The sequence below is a fragment of the Gastrolobium bilobum genome, unplaced genomic scaffold, assembly GCF_033153095.1.
Source record: "Gastrolobium bilobum isolate Gb01-03AN ecotype WA unplaced genomic scaffold, APGP_CSIRO_Gbil_v1 utg28023, whole genome shotgun sequence".
In the NCBI taxonomy this organism is placed as follows: domain Eukaryota; kingdom Viridiplantae; phylum Streptophyta; class Magnoliopsida; order Fabales; family Fabaceae; genus Gastrolobium; species Gastrolobium bilobum.
In genome coordinates, this window is record NW_026897173.1 from 11,426 (window position 1) to 23,412 (window position 11,987).

General features: G+C 38.0%; 1 non-coding gene across 1 annotated transcript; it reads left to right on the forward strand.

Moving 5' to 3' along the window:
• Nucleotides 1-9,924: 9,924 nt before the first annotated feature.
• LOC133304703 (small nucleolar RNA R71) lies at nt 9,925-10,031 on the forward strand. Its single transcript, XR_009750648.1, has one exon. It is a non-coding gene; the product is annotated as a small nucleolar RNA R71 (small nucleolar RNA).
• Nucleotides 10,032-11,987: the final 1,956 nt, after the last annotated feature.

Here is an 11,987-nt window from a genome sequence, read left to right on the forward strand (position 1 = left end):
TATGCCCTAGGGAATCCCAAAGGATTTCTTTCCATTTTCAACCATTCCACTTCACCTACAATCTCATATTTTTATCATACAATCATTCAACAACTCATTACTAACATCTCAACACATTTCCAAATTTCCACATCATAAGCACTCAAAATTTTCCTAAGTTAAAATCAACATTTTTCACCTAAAATTTTCATTGCATTTCTAGCTTTAATACGTCATTCTAAGACATTCAGCTAATACACATTTTCCAATTGAGCCCCCTAACACAACCCATCATCAAATCAAGCTTTAGGTTTCCAAAAATTCAATCACAATTAAACCATGTAAATGGGATGGAAACATACTCACAACAAAGGCTAGAAGCTACCCCAAGACTCCTCCAAGCAATAGAAGATCAAAAAGCTCCATGAACATCCAATTTTCTTCAAATTTTCGGATCTGATTTTTGCCTAATGCTCCACAAAGAGGCGATTTCAAGGCTTGGGAGTATCACCAATGGCTTTAGAATGGGTTTTCCAATAAATTTCAACATAAATTTCAAGGGTTTTGGTGGAGAAATGGATGATTTAGAAAAGGAAGAAAGCTTGGTGGGGTTTCAATTGGGGAGGGGGCTGTTTCACGTGGATGAGAGGGGAAGGGAAGAGAGAGAGCGTGAGGGAAAAAGTGAACATGACTCACTTAAGTGACTTTTTTCTTTAGGTGGGTCCCACACGCGATTTAACTTTAATCAATCACCTAATTTCAACCAGAAATTCATGACCTACGTATTTTTCTCGTCCATGTCATATTTTTGTTTCCTAAAAATACTGATAAAAATTTCACGCTTATCGGTACAATTATACCGCAGTATTTTACACCGGTAAAATCACTATTCATCAATTTTTCCCGAATTTGCCTAACCACTCGATTTTTCGTTCTGAATCCATTTCCAGGGTTATTTTTATCATCTGAGACCTTCTACTCAATTTTTATCTTCCTAGGGTTGCGTGTTGGCTAATTACCGTTTTGCCCTTTCTTTGTATTTTGGCCTAATCTTTAGGATTTTCACTAATCCTTCACTTAAATACTCACTTAATATTTTAAATATTTAATTTAGAAATGTGAGGTGTTATATTAATCAAAGGGGCAGCCCAATCAATATAAAAAACTATTTCCAAGCTCACAAGGTTAAGCATTACGGTTTTAAGCCCTCAAATTGGTGCTCACTATTTTTCCTATACCAAACTTTTAGTCACATCATTTAGGCATGAAGGATTAACAATTTAGCATGCTGTATTCGGTTCTCCAACACATGCAAGATCAAATATTTTTGGTTCACTTCAAGAACGATTCAAGGCTGTTGGGGAGCTCTATTTCAAGCTCCCAAAGGAACCAATTTCAATTTACCCATACTATTTTCGTGGCTGTTCACGCGAACAGTAACCAGGAAAAATAACAGAAAAACTTGACATTGCATAACACACATGCAACAGCCGAACAGTGAGTGCAAAGGCTAGAGGTTTGATCCTTACTTCCTAAAAGATACATCTATGTACTCCGTTCAGTCAAGGGGGCAATTATTACATTTTGTGCTTAATTTCTTATACTCCTTCTCTCCAAGATCGACATCTTCAGCTATAAGCAATGGGAAGACTCCTTTAGAAATCAAAAATAGCAAACTGAGACAGAGGGGTAAAGAAAGCATCCTACCTTCTTGAATTGATTTAGACAGCGCACAAAAAAACAGAAGAACGATGCTGGGTTTGGTCCCAATCTGCATGCAATGGAAGCAACACCAAATCGAACCAGGTCAATGGGTATCCTAGGAAAACTCGGTCAGAACCTACTGAGGAAGAAAGGACAGGAACAACGAAGAACTCCTCACCTCCTTGTTGATGAGCGCTCGGCTGAATGGGAAGGGATGACCATGGGACTTAAGTGATAATCTTCTTCTCAAGAGGCTCACGGCCTTGGTGGAGTTGATGAATGGGGATGAGACGGACATGCAAGCTGGGCAGTGGGGAGTTCAACCAACGGTGAACAGGGGAATAAACTCAGCTTGATGTTCGAGACACGTTTTGGATTCTGTTTCTACGAGTTTAAGGTTTCTGGTTTGATTTTGTTACAGTGAAGTGCCAAGAGAGAAGAGAGAATCAAAGATTAATTAACATTCTGAATTAATTGCCAATACCTCAGCCTATGTCTCTCTCATGAGCGCTCTTGCGTGAAATGGTTAGGACAAGGGGGTGGTTTTCAACCAATGGGAATACATGCATAAGGAGTGGACCAATAGGGAGCATACATTCAGATTTCCTTAGGATAATAAAGTGGATGGGTTATAAGTTTTAGGCTACCTAAATCCTTCTCTTAAGGCCTTTGGGTCGAACCATAAAGGTTAAGTGAAGTCCAATTTCCATTCTTAATGACCCAAAGTTCATGTACTTGGTGATTCTCTAGTCCTTCAAGTATAAATTAAAACTTATATATATATATATAATTAAGCTTATCCTATCCTCTTAACTAGTGTTTCAACTTCCTAAATTACTCACTCACTCAAAATTATAATTAACATAAATTTCATGAATTAAAATAAGTCCACCCTAAATAAATATATATATAAATGTACACCGAGTTCTAAGCAAGCTTCTATGTTCCTAACTAAAATTTATATAATTCCCTAAATTAGCGGGATGTTACATTCTCCTCACCTTGTTTCGAAGTTTGTCCCTAAACTTCCTCACCTACTTGCTATACACAGCTTATCTATCATATTCTCGTACTAATTACTCCTGTAACAACACACTCATGCATAAAACTGTTTTATTCCCAACAATTAAGATTTTAAGTATATAATAGTTGCACAAGTCCTCACGCAATGAGGTATCCATTTCTAATCACACTTCCCTGCAATTTTTCCTTTGTAACTTTCTTGTGCAGAATTTTGTAAAGTAGAATTCAATTAATTCCTCCTTATTAAGTTTCATAATCAGTAATAGATCAACATAGCAGTAAGCTTACAATTTCAAAAACTAATCCAATACTATGACACCTTGAAGCACTTGAAAATGCTAAAATCAGATTACACAACAAGTACAGAAACGGACCATAAATTGGAATTTAATTTCAATCACAGGAAAGAAAATTTTGACAGCTTAGTATAACGGAAATTCCAAGGTTCAAATTTAATTTCAATTATAGAATGGCAGATCTTGACAGTAAGATGCAAGAGAACAAATCGGTTTTTTTTTTCTCCGTGCAACGCTAGCCTCACCATTTAAATGCCTCAACCAAAGCAACTTAGGAGAAACCTTATCCTTAGTTAACTCCCAAGTTTCACCAGGTTTGGCTATAGTCTGCAAAATAGGCTCAGTTGCCCCCATCTTGGTCCAGGTTTCAAAGTTTGGGTCACTCCTCCTTGGTGGAATTTCAATATTCTGCCAGTTCTTCCTGAACTCACAACTGGCATTATTGATATAGTCACAGAATCGTATCTTCAGTAGCTTTTGGATGGTGTGAGCATCGTACTTCACTTTCTTTCCCCTCACCCAGCTAGTGAAGGTCCTCTTGCCTCCTTGATCTCCATTAAACGCATTAGCAAAGAATTCCCTTGCTATGTTAGGGCTGCTATCACTCAATATTTTTCCAAAAGTTGCCCAATCCCTGGTCTTTAGCTGAGACTGAAACTGAGGATACTCATCCTTTTCTAGAACGAATTTTCTTTCTCTCACAAATGGCCTCTTGGAAGTCTTGTCAGTATAACGTTTCTCATGTTCCTCACTCTTCCAAAAGTGAGCATCAAATTGTGGGGTAGGCTCAGCCTCAATATCTCCTCCTTGATCCACTCGGGCTCGCTTCTTATATCTCTTCTTCCCCTGTGTAGAGGCAGCTGGTTGAGAAGGAGAAGACATTGTGCCTACACAAACAAGAGAAAATCAGTCCAAATGTCAAACAATTACATATCATGAATCCAATTCCACAATTCCCAGATTTAGAACTCTTGTAGTGGGGAATTTGGATCAAAACATGTATGAATTACAACCCCACAATGTCATTATGTAGACCCTCAATTTTGTATGAAACAGGGTCTGGGCGCTAAAACGGTCACACTGAGCGTTTTAGCGTCCTGGCCTTAAACGTGTGTAAAAACTGGACGGGCGCTAAAACGTTGAAACCAAACGTTTTAGCGCCAGGCCAATTTTTGGGTCAAGCATTTCCACGAACACCTTGTGTGTGTGTGTATGTGTGCGCTGGGTATGTTGTGTAAAAACAATTTGGAACCAACATGCGCTGGGTTTGTTGTCTCATCCCCAAAATATCAGTCAAAAGCAATAGAGCAGTAGAATAATACAAATAAAACTAATATCAACACGCAATCCTAAGAATGTTACAGGAAATCAACATGTGAAATGCCCTAGAAAATGCCCCAATAATTTCTATGATTCAGATATGATATGTGATGGAGAGAAAAGAGATGAAAGACATACCGTGATATTGATGAGAGGATGTGGAGGAAACTACGAAGAATGATGATACAAATGCGAGAGGAGAAACCGTGTTGTGGAAAAGAGAAGAGAAAGAATGTAAAAGAAAAAGATAGGAGAAACCGTGTTATGTCGAATTAGTGACAGGGCGCTAAAACGTTGGCTTACCAGCGCTTTAGCGTCCTTTTCCAGAGAAAAATGCACACTTTGTGCAGCACAGAGCTAAAACGGTCTGAATCAACGCTTTAGCGCGGTTGGCCAGAGTGTCTATATTGGTGTTGTTGGTGAACGCTAAAACGCTCATAGTGAACGTCTTAGCGCGCACAACCAGAGAGTTTCATAATGATGGAACTCTAGGGACGCTAAAACGGTCAGAGTTAACGTTTTAGCGCCCAACACATAGCAAAAATTTCTCTTTGATTTTTCAAGAAAAAAATTTCCCCTTTACTTCTTCATCTTATGGATATGGTATGAACATAGAATTACATACCTAGTACAGTGGGTTGCCTCCCACTCAGCGCTTGTTTAACGTCACGAGCCTGACGGGTATGATCTATTTTACCTCTAATAGAGCAACTGTCAGTAGTTGCCTATCCACAACACTTCCAACATATAACTTCAATCGTTGACCATTGACTGTAAAACTTCTGTCCGAATCCAAAGAACAGATTTCTACAGCCCCATATGGTTTCATGTCTTTTACCACAAACGGTCCAGACCATCTAGACTTTAACTTCCCTGGAAACAGCTTCAACCTGAAATTGAACAGAAGTACTTGATCCCCCACCTTGAAGTCTCTAGGTGTGATCTTCCTATCATGCCATAGCTTTGTCTTTTCCTTATACAAACTGGCACTTTCATAAGCAGACAAACGGAACTCATCCAATTCATCGAGCTGTAATAATCTTTTCTGTCCCGCTGCTTTGGAATCAAAATTCAGATACCTCACAGCCCACAAAGCCTTGTGCTCCAATCCAACTGGCAAATGGCATGCTTTTCCAAACAGCAATTGAAATGGAGACATCCCAATAGGAGTTTTGAAAGCGGTCCTATACGCCCATAAAGTGTCATCAAGTTTCTTGGACCACTGGGCCCTAGCATTCCCAACAGTCTTCTCCAATATTCTCTTCAATTCCCTGTTGGAAATCTCAACCTGACCACAAGTCTGTGGGTGGTATGGAGTGCTTATTTTGTGCCTCACTCCATACTTAGCCAAGGCATACTCCACCATCCTATTATCAAAATGAGTGCCCCCATCACTAATGATAGCTCTAGGGACTCCAAATCTTGAAAATATATTCTTTCTCAGAAAAGCAATCACCACCCTGGAATCATTGGTTGGTGTAGCTATGGCCTCAACCCATTTGGACACATAATCAACTGCCACCAATATGTACTTGTTAGAGTAGGAAGAAGGGAAAGGTCCCATAAAATCCATACCCCAAACATCAAAAATCTCCACTTCCTGGATATTGTTCAACGGCATTTCATGTCGCCTAGAAATATTCCCAATTCTCTGACAGTTGTCACATGCCTCCACAAACTTCTTTGCATCTTTGTATAAAGTGGGCCAATAGAAGCCACTCAACAATACTTTTGCTGCAGTTCTCTCACCTGCAAAATGTCCACCATATGCAGAACCATGACAATGCCACAACACATCCTTCTGTTCTTCCTCTGGAATACACCGTCGGATCACACTATCTGAACATCTATAGAAAAGATATGGCTTATCCCAAATGTATCTCTTAACATCATGCAGAAATTTCTTCCTCTTTTGCCATGTGAAATCCTTAGGCATCAATCCAGCAGCTTTATAGTTGGCGAAATCAGCAAACCATGGTGGGGTACTGATAGAGAAGACTTTATCCCTAACCATCTCTGTGACAGCACATATTGCCAAAACATGTTCATCAGGAAACTTTTCTCTGATCACTACTTCCAATCCTTCTTGAAGCTCTTTTTCTGTAATCCTGGATAAGTGATCAGCCACCAAGTTTTCAACTCCCTTTTTGTCCTTGATCTCTACCTCAAACTCTTGCAACAGTAACAACCAGCGGAGCAACCTGGATTTAGCATCCTGCTTGCTTAACAAATACTTTAAAGCTGCATGGTCAGTGTAAACAATAACTTTTGATCCTAACAGATATGGCCTGAATTTGTCAAATGCATACACAATAGCCAGTAATTCTTTTTCTGTAGTAGCATAATTCTTTTGTGCATCATTTAAGATCTTACTGGCACAGTAAATGACATGCAACAATTTATTCACTCTTTGGCCTAGTACCACTCCTACAGCATAGTCACTGGCATCACACATTAATTCAAATGGTAATGAGAAATCAGGTGGCATCATGATAGGTGCAGTGGTCAACTTTTCTTTTAAAACATGAAATGCATGCAGACATTCATCATCAAACAGGAACTCTTGGTCCTTGACTAATAACTTGCATAAGGGCTTGGCAATTTTTGAAAAATCTTTCATGATCCGCCTATAAAATCCTGCATGACCAAGAAAACTCCTCACACCCTTAACATTTACAGGTGGAGGAAGTTTCTCTATCACATAAATTTTTGCCTTATCCACTTCTATTCCATTCCTAGACACCTTGTGTCCAAGAACTATACCTTCTGTCACCATAAAGTGGCACTTCTCCCAGTTCAAAACCAAATTACAGTCTTGACATCTTTTCAACACAGAATCTAAATTCCCTAGACATACATCAAAATCAGAACCAAATACAGAAAAATCATCCATAAAAATTTCAATACATTCTTCTATCATATCAGAAAAAATGGAAAGCATGCACCTTTGGAAAGTGGCAGGAGCATTGCATAGACCAAAAGGCATCCTCCGATATGCGAAAATTCCATATGGACATGTAAAAGCAGTCTTCTCCTGATCCTCTGGTGCCACAACTATCTGATTGTACCCTGAATAACCATCCAAGAAACAATAGAAAGCATGTCCTGCCAACTTCTCTAGCATCTGATCCAAGAAAGGAAGTGGAAAATGATCCTTCCTGGTTGCCTTATTCAGCCTTCGGTAGTCAATGCACATTCTCCAGCCAGTGATTGTCCTTGTGGGAATCAACTCATTATTCTCATTTTTCACCACAGTCATCCCCCCTTTCTTGGGTACTGTTTGCACAGGACTCACCCAAGCACTGTCTGAAATAGGGTAAATCATCCCAGCATCAATCAACTTCACCACCTCCTTCCTCACTACTTCCTTCATAGTGGGGTTGAGTCTCCTCTGTGGTTGCCTTACTGGTTTGACCTCTTCCTCCATCAATATTTTGTGGGTGCAAAAGGAAGGATTAATACCCTTAAGATCTGAAAACTGCCATCCAATAGCCATTTTATTCTTCTTGAGTACCTTAATCAACTTCCTTTCTTCGTCATCAGACAACATTGCATTAATGATTGCTGGATATGTTTGATCATCCCCAAGGAACACATACTTCAAATGTGAAGGTAATTCTTTAAGTTCTACCTTAGGTGCTCCTTTTGGAATGTCATCAATCTTCTTCTCAAGCTCTTCCACTTCTGGCTCTTCTTGGTAATCTTCTGTACCTGTCTCTTCTTCTGATCTTTCTTCCTCAACTGGGAATTCTTCTTCTTTATTCACTTCTTCCACAACCTCCTGTATCACATCCAATCTAAAACAATCATCCACATCAACAAGGTGCTTGATGGTTTCAAATACATCAATTGTGACTGTTTCCTCATCCACCCTTAGCAACAACTTTCCTTGTTCAACATCTATCAAAGATCTTGCAGTTGCTAAAAAGGGTCTTCCTAACAATAGAGGACTTTCTGTATCCTCTTCCTCCATGTCAAGAATCACAAAATCCACTGGAAAAATAAACTTGTCTACCTTGACCAAGACATCTTCAACCACACCTTCAGGCCTCTTGATAGATCTATCTGCAAGATGCAGAATAAGATTAGTCTCTTTCAAAGTGTTGATTCCCAAAGCTCTACATACTGTCAATGGCATCAAGTTTATACTGGCTCCCAAATCGCACAATGCCTTTCCCACCTCCACATCTCCTATAGCAATAGAGATACTGAAGCTTCCAGCATCTTTCATTTTTGTTGGAAGCTTCTTCTGGATTAGGGCACTACACTCTGCTGTTAGGGCCACTGTCTCACCATCAGTTAATTTCCTCTTCTTAGTAAGATCCTTCATGAACTTTGCATAGTGAGGCATATTTTCCAGTGCTTCAGAAAATGGTATGTTAATTTGTAAATTTTTGAAGATATCCAAAAATCTTGCATAGTGCTGTTTCTGAATCTCTTGCTTCAACCTTTGAGGGTAGGGAACTTTAGCATAGGGAGATAAAATAATTGGTTGTTCTTTCTTGTCAGCCATCTTCTTCTTTTCCCACTTCATCATCTTTTGTGGGGAAGCATTTTTACCAACTTCTACCTCTCCTTCATTCTTATTGTCCTTCCCTTCCTCTTCTTTATCAATTCCAACTATAACATCTCTAACAACTACTTCCTTCTCACTTTTCTCATTTCTCATCTTCTCTACTTCATCATCAGAGACTACATCTTCAACCACAACCTCTTCTTCATTCTTTTTATTTTCCACATTCTTTTTCACTGGTTGAAGTACCAACCCACTTCTTGTCATAATTGCTTTACAGTGCTCCTTAGGATTCACTAGTCACCTGGAAATTTCCCTTGTGGTCTCTCTGATATCTGTCTTGATAATTGACCAATCTGGGTCTCCAAATTTCTGATTGATGCTTCCTGATTTCTGAAAGAAGTTCTGGTCTCCTGCATGAATGCAGTTGTCTCTTCCCTGAATGAATTAGACCCCTGGATATAATCCTGAGTTGTCTTAGATAACTGAGCAAACGCTTTCTCCTATGCAGCAGGATCACTTGACTGCTCCTTCATATGTGGTGGTGGAGGATGTAGTGGTGGGTTCAATTGATAGTTGGAACTATAGCTGAATCCTGGGTGTTGATTCTTGTTCTTCCATGGTGGCACATAAACATTCCTTCCCTGATTGTTGTAGTTCCTTTGATTATTCTGATCATACCACACTCCATTCACCTCTGCTTGTTCTGGTGATCCCCCATAATCACACTCCTCTGTCACATGGCCTTTGCCACAGATAGCACATACACTCTTGGTTTCCACAGAAGCTACCTTTTGTGAAGAGAGTTGCTTAATAAGGGTATCCAACTGTTGTTGCTGTTGTCTCTGTGTCTGCATCAGTTGATCATTCCTTGCCAACAGAGCATCATACCCATCCAACCTGATGACTCCTGTCCTTCTGTCAGCCACTGGGGCAGTATCAAATTCCTGAGATGCCAATGACTCAAAGATATCCAAGGCTTCTTGAGGGGTCTTGGTAGTCAATGATCCACCAGCAGTGGCATGCACCAAGGTTCTTGTGTTAGTGGTCATTCCTTGCAGGAAGATTGCTGCTTGTTGCCATGCCTCAATTCCATGTTGTGGACATTTCCTCAACAAAGTCTTGAATCTCTCCCAAGCCTCATAAATGGATTCTGACTCTTTCTGCTTAAAGCTTGTAATCTCATCCTTCAATTTGGCCCTCTTGGATGCTGAGAAAAACCTCTGCAAGAACTTGGTTTGCAGATCATCCCAAGTTATTATACTTCCTTGTGGCAATGATTGCAGCCATCTCCTTGCATCATCCGTCAGTGAATGAGTGAATAGTCTCAACAGAATTGCATCTCTTGTGACACCATTTATCTTCACAGTATCACTCAACAATAGAAAGTTCTCTATGTGCAAGTAAGGGTCCTCTACACTGGTTCCAGCAAACTGATCCTTCTGCACCAAATGTATCAAAGCAGGCTTCAATTCAAAGTTGTTGGGCTCCACTGTTGGGCGCACAACACTCCCAATTGGAGGAATCACTGCAGGAGTCATGTACTCTCCCAGTGTCCTCTGGGGTGGTGGTGGTCTGTGATTCTCTACCATTATCTCTTCCTGATTAACCGTACTTGATTCACTAATTTCTTGCAACTGTCTCCTTTGCCTGGCTGCTCTTTTGTGCTTCCTCAATGTCCTTTCTAATTCTGGATCATACAACAACAAATTCGGATCAAGTGTAACTCGCATATACCAGAATCAAAATTGACCAGAAACTTAACATAAACTAAAATACTGAAAATAAAAGGATTCAATCTCAGAATTCTATGGTATCAGTTAGTGTTGAAAAACAGATTCCCCGGCAACGGCGCGAAAAACTTGTTGGACGTTTAGCAAGTGCACTAGTCGTACAAGTAATAAAATGATGAGTAAAGATCGTTCCCACGAGGAATTGTATTCAAGCACCAATAAACCATAAAAAACTAATTTGAATCAGATAAGAGTTTGTAAAAATCATGAATAATTTGTCACCAGTAAATTGATTGTAAGTAATTTAACACAAAGTAAATATGGATTAGGAATTAATAAAACAGCAAGTAGTCAGAAAACAACTTTCCTCCATAATAACCCATGTAAAAACTGATCATATGATGAATTCCTTTCCATGCGATGTTAATCAACCTTTTACTTATCATCAAGATGTAATCCCTTACTACCCTGATAGATACATTAATCAGAAACCCCAATCCCTTGGTGATCTCTTTCTTAATACATGCATGAAATACTAAAGTCTTAAGATTACATCAGAACTCTAGCATCAATCCCTTGAGTACTAGAATTCTGATGTTGAGATTATCAAATACAAAAGTCATATAAACAGCTACTATTAAACCCTGCACACACTACCACCAACGCAACACGAACTGGGCCCATAATTTATTATTTATTGTGATTTTATTGTGATTTTAAATAATTTATTGTGATTTTAAATAAAAATAGAAAAAAAATTATTGTGATTTTCTGATTTATTATTTGATTTACTTTATTTTTAAACTTGTTATTTAAATTTATTATGATTAAATTATATATACATTTTTTTTTATTTTTCTTAACTCTTATCTTATATTATTATCATATAATAAATTAAAATTATTATGTACCGAAATATATAAATTACTCATTTAAATTTAAATTAATTTTAATTAATAATAATATCAATTATATCCTTATAATTTTATAAATATAAAAAATCTTATTTTCCCTCTTCTTTATTTTATATCCCCATCTAATGCATTTAAAGCAAATAAATAAAAATAAATTTTCAAAAAATTGACTTATTTTTATCATGAAAATCAATTCAATTCAAATATGATTCTATTTTATCTATTTTTTACCCCATATCATTATAAAATTATCTAAAGAAAGTGAATATCTTATTTTGATAATACATATGTAATTTATCTTAAATTATAATTTTTAATTTTTTTAATATAATTTTTAGATAAAAAAGGTAAGATAATTTATAAATTAATTTCAAAATATATTTTCAACTATTTTTTAATTTAATATTTATTATTAATTTAATTATAAGCCCAAAGAATAAAGATGCCAAAGCTCTCAAGCAGAATAAGGAAATAAATTTCGGGAAGAGGGGGGATCAATATAAGG